Source organism: Schistocerca americana, chromosome 5, assembly GCF_021461395.2.
Source record: "Schistocerca americana isolate TAMUIC-IGC-003095 chromosome 5, iqSchAmer2.1, whole genome shotgun sequence".
NCBI lineage: Eukaryota > Metazoa > Arthropoda > Insecta > Orthoptera > Acrididae > Schistocerca > Schistocerca americana.
In genome coordinates, this window is record NC_060123.1 from 204062732 (window position 1) to 204076074 (window position 13343).

General features: G+C 40.3%; 1 protein-coding gene across 1 annotated transcript in view; it reads left to right on the forward strand.

Moving 5' to 3' along the window:
- LOC124616263 (putative phosphoenolpyruvate synthase) overlaps window positions 1-13343 on the forward strand; it is a 317495-nt gene that overhangs the window by 121036 nt on the left and 183116 nt on the right. The gene's annotated exons all lie outside the window — the stretch shown is intronic.

The window sequence follows — 13343 nt, forward strand, 5'->3', positions numbered from 1 at the left end:
AATTTGTGCCAGGAAGGGCTCTCCTCAAGGGAAGTGTCCAGGTATCTCAGAGTGAACCAAAGTGATGTTGTTTGGACATGGAGGAGATACAGAGAGACAGGAATTGTACATGACATGCCTCACTCAGGCTGCCCAAGGGCTACTACTGCAGTAGATGACTGTACCTACGGATTATGGATCGGAGAAACCCTGACAGCAACGCCACCATGATGAATAATGCTTTTTTTGCAGCCACAGGATGTCGTGTTACGGTGTTCCGACTCAAACTGTGCACAATAGGCTGCATAACGCGCAACTTCACTCCCGACATCCATGGTGTGGTCCATCTTTGTAAGCATGACACCATGCAGTGCGGTACAGGTGGACCCAACAACATGCCGAATGGATTGCTCAGGATTGGAATCACATTCTCTTCACTAATGAGTGTCGCATATGCCTTCAACCAGACAATCATTGGAGATGTGTTTGGAAGCAATCTAGTCAGGTTGCATGCCTTAGGCACATTGTCCAGGGAGTGCAGCAAGGTGGAGGTTTCCTGCTGTTTTGGGGTGGTGTTATGTGGGGCCGATGTATGCCGCTGTTGGTCGTGGAAGGCGCCGTAACAGCTGTATGATACGTGAATGCCATCCTCTGACCTATAGTGCAACCATATCTGCAGCATATTGGCGAGGCACTTGTCTTCATGGATGGCAATTCATGCCCCCATCGTACACATCTTGTGAATGATTTCCTTCAGGATAATGACATCGCTCAACTAGAATCGCCAGCATGTTCTCCAGACATGAACCCTATCGAACATTCCTGGAATAGATTGAAAAGGACTGTTTATGGATGACGTGACTGACCAACCCCTCTGAGGGATCTACACCAAGTCACCATTGAGGAGTGGGACAATTTGGACCAATAGTGCCTTGATGAACTTGTGGATAGTATGCTACGACGAATACTGGCCTTGTGACTATGCAAGAGGTCGTGCTACTGGGTATAAGAGGTATTGACATGTACAGCAATCTGGAACACCACCTCTGAAGGTCTTGCTGTATGGTGGTGTGGTGGTGTGTGGTTTTCATGGACAATAAAAAGGTGTTGATGTTTATGTTTATCCCTGTTCCAATTTTCTGTACAGGTTCCAGAACTCTCAGAGCTGAGGTGATGCAAAACTTTTGTGTGTATTTCAAATTGTTAAAAAGTTCATATGACAGTAAATGTGTTGAGAGACTTTTACTAGAACTTCTAGCCTTTAAACATTGCTTTTATGAGTATCAACACGTATCTGCACAATGAATACTTTTGCATGTGGAATTTCCCCAGAATATAATTCCTTACAGTAGTAATGAGTGACAGTCTGTTGTCTAAGCCAATTTTCTGATGCTTTCATCACCACTATTCAGCAGCTGCATGCAGAGCAAGTATTTGAGAAAATGTTTAACATACAAGTCCCAGTTAAAGTGCTTATCAATGTGTTCATCTAAGGATTTGGAATTTTGATGTTATGTAGTTCCTTCCTGCCTAGTCCATTGTTATTTATAACATTAAATCCTGCTTTGTACAGAACAGAAAAATGTCAAAAAGTGGCTCTACTAGGAACCGTGGGAGAGCTCTGAACTACTTCTCAAGGAATATTATGGGAACTGATCAGGTTAGATCTAAATATGCAATGCAGAGATTGACTCTGCAGCTGATAACAGTCGTGGCTCATGACTAATGTGACTAGGGATTCCCACATAAATTCAGAACTGTCTATCTATACAAAAATTATTATGCATTTCATACAATTACGCAACAAAATATAATTTCAAATGAAATCAGTTGGCCAAAAATAACATCATTGTCATCTGTGCATGATAGTAAAACATACCTAAGTGCAGTTCTTCTACATAGAGTCCATGTTCTGTCTTTCTTTGAAGCAAACAAGTCAGTAACCTTTCATCTAAAATTAAGTATGCTTTGAATCATGTCCTTTTCTGTGGTGAGCATTTCTAATCGATTCATCATCATGCTTCTTAAAAATGTCATGGTCCTCTTCAGAGCCAAGAATCATCTCTCATCCGCAGCAGTTCTCATGTTTCAGAAAATGTTTGTTTATAGTTCATTTTCAATTGCAAATGGAAGAGGCGTGATGTGACACTTATGATTCAGATTTCTTGCCTTGTATAGGTAACTATTAGTTCTGTTTTTAGATTTTCCTTGACTGTAAAGGTGAGTTTTTCTTTTTTTATTGTCTGTAGAATCGATTGAACAGTGAATTGTTTCTCATAATTCACAAAGCTCTCAGTACCAAAAATGGAATAACACTTTCTTCTTTAACAAAACTTTCTCCACAGCTAGACTCCAATTGAGGTACCTGACTGGGGTTTGCTGCTGTAAGCTTGTCGTGCCACTGTTCCTGCTGGCCTCAATCTATATGAGCTCATAGGTTCCTCTGACCACATGCATGAAGTTATACACTAGGCATAACAATAGATTTGTGTCATCTTCATACCCTACTATTAACCAAATAAGTACTTCCAGTCACTGGCTCATGTATCATAACAGCCATACCACTGTCTGTAGTGACTACAGATTTGAAATATACAATCCTGATGAACAGTGGTCCACAGCATCTAATCATTGTGTGCTTCTGACTAGGGAGAAAGCATTTATAGAGGTTCCACATGGCTCAGTGACAGGTCCTGTATTGGTTTTCAACTCTCAATCTCAAAAGGGCACAACATATTCAGTTCTGCTCTTTCTGAGGTACCACACAAATGAGAAGTGTAACACAAATTGTGGAAATAATAACTAAGGTGAAAACTCCAAAACTTTTAGCTGGCCATATTGATGAGAATGTAAAAAGAAAAAAAACATTTTGGAAATAGTAAAAGAGCTTAGTTCAGCTACATTTGCGCTTTAATCATTACTGGTCTTGGAGAGAGACAAATCAGTAAGTTGGCATATTTTGAGTGTTTTCATTCAATAATGTAATCTGGAATAATGTTCTGTGGTAACTCATCTTTAAGTAAGAAAGTCTTCATTGTTCAAAATCATGCTGTAAGGTTAATATGTAATACACACCCATGATCATCTTGTAGATGAGGAGTTAGGCATTTGGCTACTGTTTCATTCCTCAAGAAGTTTGTTTAAATAATTCACTGCAGCTCAAAAGGAACAATGGTGTACACAGTTACAATACCACAAGACAAAATGACATTAGTTACACCACATAACGTTGTCTTTAGTAAAAAAAAGTGATGAACAGTGCTGCCATCTAAAATTTGTATTATGTACCCAATGATATAAGATGTCTGACAGACAGCAAAATTAAATTTGAAAACAGACTAAAAATGTTTCTCCTTCAGGACTCCTGTTCCATACAAGAATTTCAGTTTCTGTAATGTGCAGGAAGAGGTGGGCAGGAACTGCTAACTCATATAGATATAGCTTTTTAAAAGAAATTATTTCTGAATGGTCAGCATATAGCAATTTATTTTTATGTGTGAATGTGTAATGTGAATGTAAAATGGATCATTCCACATCGTTACAATTAATCATATAAATGGTCCATAGAACATTAAACTAACTAAATAAAGTAGAAAATTGATGACAATTGATGTCACACAATTGAAGAGATAAAAAACCACCAGGACAATCATTGCCAACAACAGCAGAAATTCTGAGGAAAACAACGCCATTTTATATTGGCATGCAATTGAGTGTTTTGAGAAGAATGAAGCTCAACTCACTAGCATTGTGTTCAGAAGGAAGCAACTGTGCCGAAGGCTTTTGAATAGACATACCAAATCTGCATGGGTTTGTTATACTAATTAAAAGTAAACTGTGACTTACAAATCTGATTTATGTAGACAGTTCTGCTGCACCCTTTACATCCACGTCTTCTATTAAGAAATTTTTCTGTAGAATAGAAGTCTGCACAGACTAGGCATAATGCCTTAGAGAAACACAGTGATCATTTTGCATATTATTTTTATTGAATATTTCAGCCTATGCGGCTGCTCGCACCAGAGGTTCGAGTCCCCCTTCGGGCATGGTTGTGTGTGTTTGTTGTTCGTAGCATAATTTAGTTTAAGTAGTCTGTAAGTTAAGGGACTGATGATCTCAGCCTTTTGGTCCCATAGGAATTCACACACATTTGAAAATTTTACTTCAGCCTCAGGTCACACAAATGGTATCAGCATCTATTTGAAAAGAAATAAAAATGGGACAGTAAAATACTAGGAAACTAAATTACAAATAAAACTTCTATTCACTGCTCGAGGTACTTGAGTATGTTACATAGTAACTCAATAACTGAAAAGGCCCAGAGAGGCTATCAAAGTGTAAACATAGGTATTCTCTGATTATTGGACAAAAGGCTGCCATTAACTGCTTAATAATGCAAAGCTGAAAACTCTTTATTCACAAATATAAGATTAAAAATATTTGCAGTGTGAAATTGATTGTGAGAGACAGCTTTCTCAAACCAAAAACTAGTATAGAATTACTATTATAGATAAGCTTGACATGCACTAGAAGCATACCTGCAGACCTGATCCAGTAGTAGCGAACTAGTAGCTGGTGTTCACATGTGCTCACTAAACAGCCAGTAATCAAGTTTGATTTGTCAGCTCCTTCATACTGGAAGAATTCTGAGGAGGTTCAGTTAGTGTGTTAAAGTGATTGCTTACAAAATACTTATTGAACTCATCCAATATCTTGCTCATATGCATAAGATTGATACCAAAGTTTACTAATCAGTTATATTGAATGTAAACAAAAACGAGCAGTGTACATGTCACAGGTTTGTGTGACTCACTAGAGAGCATTACGTTGAAAAACCTGAACTGGCAGATCCTTAAAGATGGACAGCAGCTATCCTGCAAAGCCAACTTACAGTTTTGAGGACCAGTGTTAAGTGAGGAATCTAGGAACACACTACAGCTTCTCACTTCTGTGGGACCATGACAAGATTAGGCTGATTACAATGTAAGTAGAGGCATTTAAACAGTCACCCTTCTTGTGCCATATATGAATGAAATGGTAGGAAACCCCAATATGTAGTAGAGTGGAAAGTACCATATGTTATGTGCTTCACAGTTTTCAGGGTATGGATGTAGATGTCATTGTAAATAAAAATGAAAATTATAGCATCACAGAGGCAGATTGAGATTCTGTTGTTTGTATAGTAGGTCCATACTAACTGTACTGACCCATTCTGATATTTGCGCATTTTAGCACACTGCTACCAGGATTTGGGGAGATACAATGGCCTCAGATCGAATGTGCTTAATGGATTGACAATGAAGGCCAGTGTGCTGGCCAGCCTGGATGTGATTTTTAAGCAGTTTCTTGCATCTGACTAGAAGAATACTGTGTTGGTACCAGTGTTCCCACCTCAGTTACACAGTTTGCAAACATTTCAAAAAGCATTCTCACACTCTCACAGTGGATAATGCTAAACACAGTCAGTTGTATGTATGGGTATGCATAATGTGCATGGAACTAGGGCATATACTAGCTTCTGTTGTATCAGATGGGGCTTAGGAAAACCATTTCAAATGTGCATACATTTCCACCTTTTGTGGAAACAACTACAGTTTCATCAGGCACTTTCTCATTTATACCCTCCCTGATGCTGCTTGCTTCTCAAAGCCAAAACAGAAATGTTGGACATTCATAATTCATATTGATAAACAGCTCTACTCATGGAACAAAAGGAAGAATTATATTCACTTTCAAAAATTTGAAAAAAATAAAATAAAAAAATAATATTCTTAACCTGTCTTTGCCTGGTGAAGACTGAATGCTTCTTATAGGTAAAACACTTGCTGTTGGACAAATGTGTCTATAGCTACTACCTAAAATTGAAGGTAAAACACTTGATGTTGGACAAATGTGTCTGCATCTACTACCCAAAACTGTAATTAGATGGAATACACTTTGAATGAATTGAACACTTTATTCAGAATGACTGACTATGTGACACCCAGAAAATAAATACTTTTCTTAATGAAACATATTTTTACACTTGACTTCAGCAAGTACTTGAATTGTTTACCATCAACTGCAAGGTACATTTGCAATTGCAATGGATGATGTGTTGTTGCATGTTGTGGTGATTCGACAGCATGTATTTTCTGGTGTGTTAGGGTTTCACAACTGACTGCATCTTTGAGAGCTCCCCATAGAAAGAAGTTGGAGTCAAATCTGGGGACCTGGCTGGCCATTGTACTGCAGCATTCTGTGTCATCCAGTGCTCAGTAAGCTTTTCATTCAGTAATTGCATTGCAACACTGGAAGAGCGAACTGGCAGCCATCATGTTGGAACCAAATATACTGTCACTTGTCCAGTGGTACTATTTCTCTAACAATGGGTAGCATATTTACAAGAAAGTGTGCATACAAATTTCCATTTAACGCCACTGTGATGAAGTTAGGTCCCACAGTGGAATTTCCAATGATGCTGTACCAAATGTTTATGCTCCATGATCATTAGTGTTGTACCCTATGAAGATGGATTTTCAGCTGTCCGCTAATCCATGTTACACAATTTGGAGAACCATGTTGTCATCTCTCTGGCCCTGGTGAGTATACTGACAAAATTCAGTAGAATGTTCAAAGTTATGTCTTCCGAGCGCCTGGTGCAATAACATAAATAAATTAAATTAATTTTTTCTGGCTCACAGCCCCAGTGCAAGTCTTTCTATTCAACTCCACTTCAGTGACTTGTATGCCCATCCCTGCCCCAGTTATTCCAACCAAGGAAAGGGAACCCACAGTTTAACATGGAATCTGAACCACATGTCATTTCTGGTGATTCCTCAGTCATTGAGCTGTGAAAGCTAGGTTAAAACACAGACTGAAAAATCCAAGGTCCAACCAGTACTTGATCCTGCTACCTCTTAGTTTCCAGTCAAGTGCTTTACCAACAGGCAAACAAGCCAAACAGTGACCGATCATAAGAGTGGAATTTATGTCATGAAACATGCAAATGGCGCTCGTCTAACTGGTCCCACATTCCTTGGCAATACATATTGTGCCACTACGCAGGTTGATAAGCTTTGTAGCCAGAACATCTTCTTCGTATGCTCTGTCAGTTCAGTCTTCATCCTCTGTTTGACACTGAACCTACCTGTTGGCACTGGTGACCTAATAATTAGTGCAAGTGCCTGGTGTAATGGAATGCAATAATCAAGATAGATATCGCTATGACATCATATCATTTTTACAGCATTTCTTTGATCTCCATGTCAAAGTAGCATGTGTATCATCTCCTCATTGATGTACATGTCTGCATGTAAGGAATGTTTAAGCAAACATAGCCTGCCAATAGATGATGCAGTTCCTACTAGTTATACAGTACAGGTAACAAAAGCAGCTGGAAGGCTTCATATGATGACGTAGCGTGGCATGAGTGTGCTAAGAATAAAATAGCCAATTCTGCCCAACTTGCCTTTTCAGTTTTAGAATATTTCACAGATTGTTTTGTGAAGAGTTTAGAACTAAAAATTAACAAGCTTTATGTCATTGTACCTGTGTTTTCAAACACTTTTGGATGCCATTTAATAAGTGTATCATTCTAATTAAATATCATCTTACTTAATGCAATAGCTTGATCAATACAAGAGTTGAGACTCTCTATCACATAACAGAAATACACACCCCTTAGCATACTTTCATTTGCCAGAAATATCATTTTGATATCAAGAACTGTTCATGAAATAAAGGGAATGCTCCATATTATGTGACTCACCCTGTACTGATGCACCACCATGAACAGTAGTTTCTTGACACCATATGTTCACCATTTCTAGATATTCAATTCAGCTTTAATAATAATGTGCTTTTGATTTGCTTAGACATTGTTTACATGTAATAGGACACATTTGGCTTGTTTCCTGTATGAATAATGATGGTGCATAAGGTTTTATCCTGGGGCTTTGGACTTGTGTACATACAATAACTATGGCTGCTTTTTTAGTCTTACATCAGGTCTATCCTTTTCTTCTGGGAAGTCCAATGGTACATGTAATATTCCCATGACTGAAGTTGAGATGCTACTATAACAATTCCATCATTTTCCCTTCACTACAGTCATGTTATGAGTATTACCAATGTAAGTGGAGCACAGTCAATTTCAATAACTGCTAAATTCACCTACCTTCCAAATCTTTGATGAATAAATTAGCTACCAGCCGTAGACAAGGGTTATGTATGGCAATGCACCCACATAAAATAATCATTATTAAGTATAAATAAATAAAGGTTGTTGTTGTTGTTGTTGTTGTCATGTTTGTGTGCTCAGAATGATCTGAAGAACCTCACAACTCAGTAGAAAAACAATTGGAAGTAAATGTGTATTCATCTTGTGGACTGCCTTCGGAGTGAGCAAGAATTCTTCAGTTTCATTATCACAGTTGATGAATCAAAGATTTTCAGATACAATTCCAAGACAAAATGACAAAGTTGGGAGTGGCACACTAAAACTGCTTTCAACACAAGAGCTTGAGAATAAACAAATACAAAATCAAATCAATTTTTTGGGTCATTTAAGGGTTTATCCACAAAGAAGACAAACTGTAGTGGCCTGGACTGCAATGACTGCTACCGAGAAGTGGAAGAATTATTCTAAGGGTTCTCAGTATGGCATTCATCTCTCCACCTGGGCATTGTGGATTTGATAGGTTAGCATACACTATAAGAAGACTGTCAGAGGAGTAAAGTGACTGCAACAGAACAGACTGGGTGAAGGTAAACTCATTATTGTTACAGCAAGTTTAGAGCAGCACATCATTGTCATGTAGCACAGCTTGACATTGACCCATAGTGTCCCTGTAATGCTACATTAGAGGCAGCATCCTTAAGGGTTATACCTATCACTGAGCCCCAGTGTCCTGACAAGGAGCTGAGTGGTACCAGTGGCTGACAGCTGTAGCTAGTGCATTGTTCCTGCAGGCCTTAGTGACCTTGATTGGTCCAGCTGATGGTGTGAGGGGGTATGGCAAGCTCACTCAAAGAACTGAGCTGCATGGCTGATGGCAGTCTGGAGGGACTCAGTTAAATACTTGGCCCACCAGGTGATAAGTGGTCAGTGATCCACCAATTGAATCCATGACAAGATTACCAGTACTTATATCCATCAAAATAGAGCTGCTATGATGTTGCAGCTGCCAATGTCAGGTGCAGCCTTGGTTTCAACAATCTCGTGGGCACTGACCAGAATGCAGATGACAAAGTGCCTCCTGGTTTCAGTAATCACCTAACCACTGACCAACAGGCAGACGGTAATGTCAGTGAAATGCTGTGGTTTAATATTGGGTCAGCATATAGCCACAAGTGGTCTTCTTTATGGCAGTGAGCTCATCATGCTAGGCTTCTTTGTGTACAAAACTTTTTATTGTAAAGTCCTTGGAAGACTCAACAAAGGATGGCGTATGTGCAACCAGGCGATGCATGTACTTTGAGGCTGCACTAAAACAATGTCATTGTCACACAGCAAGCTCAATCAATAAATTTGTGGCAAGAAATAACATTCTTGTGGCTCCTCAGGCCACCCTTCCCCAGTCACCAGGTCACAATCCCTGTGACTTCTTTTTATTTCCACTGGCTCAAAATCTACTTGAAAGGGCATCTCTTCAGTGCCCTGAATAATATCCAGCAGAGTGTTACTGACAAATTGAAAGGTATTCTAACAGAACTATCAAGAACTGCAACAAAGAGTGGAAATAATGACTCTGTTCTTGTGTAACTGCCACAGGGAACTATTTTGAAGAGGCTCCTCATGTTGGTTGTGATATTGCAATTGTATGCAAATATTGATTTGTTGGGATCAGGAGATCAATAATACCATTCAGGATCTCAACAGCTCCATGCAACCAGCATATTGTTTGCTCAACCATTCACGATTGTTCGCTCTCTTCTTGTACCTTCACTCAGACAGAACAATTATGTCTGGAGCACCATGAGCTGCCTGCATGGTGGAAATTGTAGTAATTGTGCAGCTTTCCTTGACATGCAGCCACAGAAGAGTGCACCAACAGTAGTGTTCCCAACAACAACACTGGATGCACTCCCACGTATTTTTTTTTTTTTGATGAGTCCCTGTTCTGTGTACAGCATTACAATAGATGTATCCATATGTGGAGGTTCTGAGGAAAATGAACATTACCAGATTATATTCATCATCATATGCATCCAGCACCTGGTATGAAGATATGAGGTGCCATTGGGTACACCACACAATCTTCTCTGGTTCCCATAGCTAGTAATTTGGACATTACATGCTGTATTTCTGATGTGTTAAGACTGATGGCTATGCCCTATCTTTAGGTTTTTGTGGTGGTAAGTTACTATGGGACCAAACTGCTGAGGTCATCAGTCCTTACCAGTTCTGCTGCAATCGTTGCACAGCTTTTTATATTGGTATGACTATCAACCAACTGTTCACCAGGATGAATGGCCATTGCCAAACTGTGGTCAAGAGCAAAATAGACCACTCTGTGTGACTGCAAGCAGCTGAACATAACACACTTGATTTCAATGGCTACCTTACTACCCAAGCTGTCTGGATCCTTCCCTCCACCACCAACTTTTTTGAACTGTGCAGATGGGAGTTATACTTACAACACATTCTCCGTTCCCGTAATTATTCCGGCCTCAACTTATGGAAACATACTGTCCCTACATCCTCCACCAAACAATTTCCATCCCCTCTGTTCTATCATCTCCTCCCCACTCTCATCTCCCACCCTGTTTATTTGCAGTCCTCTGCCTATGCATCCACCCATCTTTCCCTAGCTCCTCTCCTTTTTTGCTCCACCTCCGTGCCCCATAACATCTCGACCTGTGCCTGTTGACAGTGTGTAGTCCGATCCACGACAATGGCGGTTTGGGCATGTTGAGGCACATACAGGGATTATTGGTGATTCCATGTGATGGTTGCGGTATGTGCTTGTGCCTGCATTCTGCTCACTTACTTATGCAGAATTTATAATTAAACACCACCTTGAGCAATAATAACTCACAACAAATGAAATAAAAATTCACTAAACAACTCACTATGCTCATGTTTAATGCTCACATTAGCTATGGTATTAAGAGCAGAGCGCTCAGAACACTACTGAACCATCTTTGGCTGTCAGAATATGCGTGATGTAGGTGCACAGAACAAGCCAAAACTCAACAGCCATCGTTTATGACTCCAACTATAGCCTCTACACCCTCCATCAGACAGCTTTTGTCTCTCTCTCCACCTGTCCACTAATATCCCTTCCCCTTCCACAGCCCCTCCAGACTGCTGCTTGGTCCCAACGTGATGTTACATTCTGGCCCAAGATGCTGGAATTGGCAGCCATGAGGTTGCCTTGCATGTGTGTGTGTGTGTGTGTGTGTGTGTGTGTGTGTGTGTGTGTGTTTTAGTGACTAAAGTCTGTGGCCAAGAGCTACATTGTTGGTATACCTACCTGGATTTTCCATTGTTTGATTTTTGCCAAATGGATTTCTTCCATTCTATAACCCTGTGAAGTTTTCCTTTGTTACTCTTCTCTATAGTATAATTCTTCTTCAGTGTCCATTGTTTCCCTACTTTCCTGTGTTTATTCATCATCTTCAAACCACATCTATTTCTGAGCTACACTGTATCAATGATCATCAGCATACAACACAGACTTCATGACCACACAGGTTGCTGATGCAGCACTGAATGCCACAGATTCTTTCCTTTGATAGTTATAATTACATTTATTCCTATTGATCCCATTTCATCCCTATTCCCGATGTACTTCATCATTTTGTTTTCCACACCTGCCCATGTCACATGAACATTTTATCCTCGACCTAACCCATCCCCTTCCCTCTCTCTTTGCTTATTGCAATACACACTCATACACACACACACACACACACACACACACACACACATTTGTGCGTATTTTTACGTGAGTTCATGTGTTTCACGCATTTTTGCCTATTTTTATATATTTGTGCGTATTTTTACGTGTCTGTGCACATGTTTTCGTATCTGTGTTTGTTTCTGTGTGTCTTTACGTATTTTTATGCATCTTTATTTGTCTTTTCACTTATTCAGCTCCTCTTACAACCATCAACACCTATTTTGCACATTTCTGCATCATTCACATTTCCTTTTACACCATTTCTGCCTCAATGGAACCTTGCTCTATCTTTCTGCACCAGTTCAGAAAATATTCCTTTCCATAGCTAAAACCCAGTCCTACATCCTGTTTCCCAAATGCTGCCTAAAGTATGGAATCCCCACAAATGGCCTAACTGTAAAGATTCCTTTCTCTGGACTCCACCCCTCCTTTCACAATGACCTACACCTTTTCAGATTCCACCAATCCCTGGCTCTCACAAACCTGGTACTGCAAAACCACATCTTCATGACATAGGCATCCCAGAACCAGTTCTGCTCCCTCTGCAAGACACTACTATTCTGCAATCCCTGCTCCATACATCACATCTCTGAAATTGAATCCCTTGCTCTTCAGCACCTGGAGGAGCATCCCAGACACCATCTCATTATGTTATCCAACCTGCCGATATCCTGCTGCTGCTACCACTATCCAACCCCTATCATACCCACGGTGTTCCTCCTCATCCACCCCTCATAGCAGCTAAACCCTGCCTAGCTGACCTTTTCAGCTTGCCACATCCCCCAAAATTCCCTACCAACACTCCACCAAATCCAAATCCATAGCCAAAGCATTCTTGTAACACTGTTATTAACCTTTCCGTCAGAACCCTCAGCTTCATAGAAGTTTCAGTCCTATCCAAATGCCTCACTTTTAACCCTACATCCAAATTTAACCAAGCTGGACTTCTCAAAGACCTTCCTCCTTCCCCTGGTCCCTGCAATGGAAACACTTCTTTGCCGCCAATCCCTCCAAGCAAAACCACCCTAATTCCAACATTGAGCCCTGCCTCTTCCAGTTCATACCACCGTCCAACCATGATACTCTTCCCCTCCCATTTAATGACCCACTGGTCACTTACCAGGAATTCCTTACCCCCAACTTAGCCTCACCATCCTTCCCCAGGTTGCTTCCTCAGAACACCTACCTTTCAGTAGAAGAAACAACTGCCATACACAACTTCAAAACAAATCTTGACCCAATCATCCTACCTGCAGACAAAGATTCCACCAATTTTGTTATGAACTGCAGTGACTACCTGGCAGAAGGTGTCTGCTAGTTGTCTGACTCCTCCATCTATAAACTCTGCCAGAGTCATCCTATCCCAGAAGTCCAACACAAACTCCAATCTCTGCTTAAAGCCCTAGGCCCTTCCCAGAACATCCCCCTGAGTTCATTTCCCTCCTTGCCCATATGACACCCCACACATCCACCTTC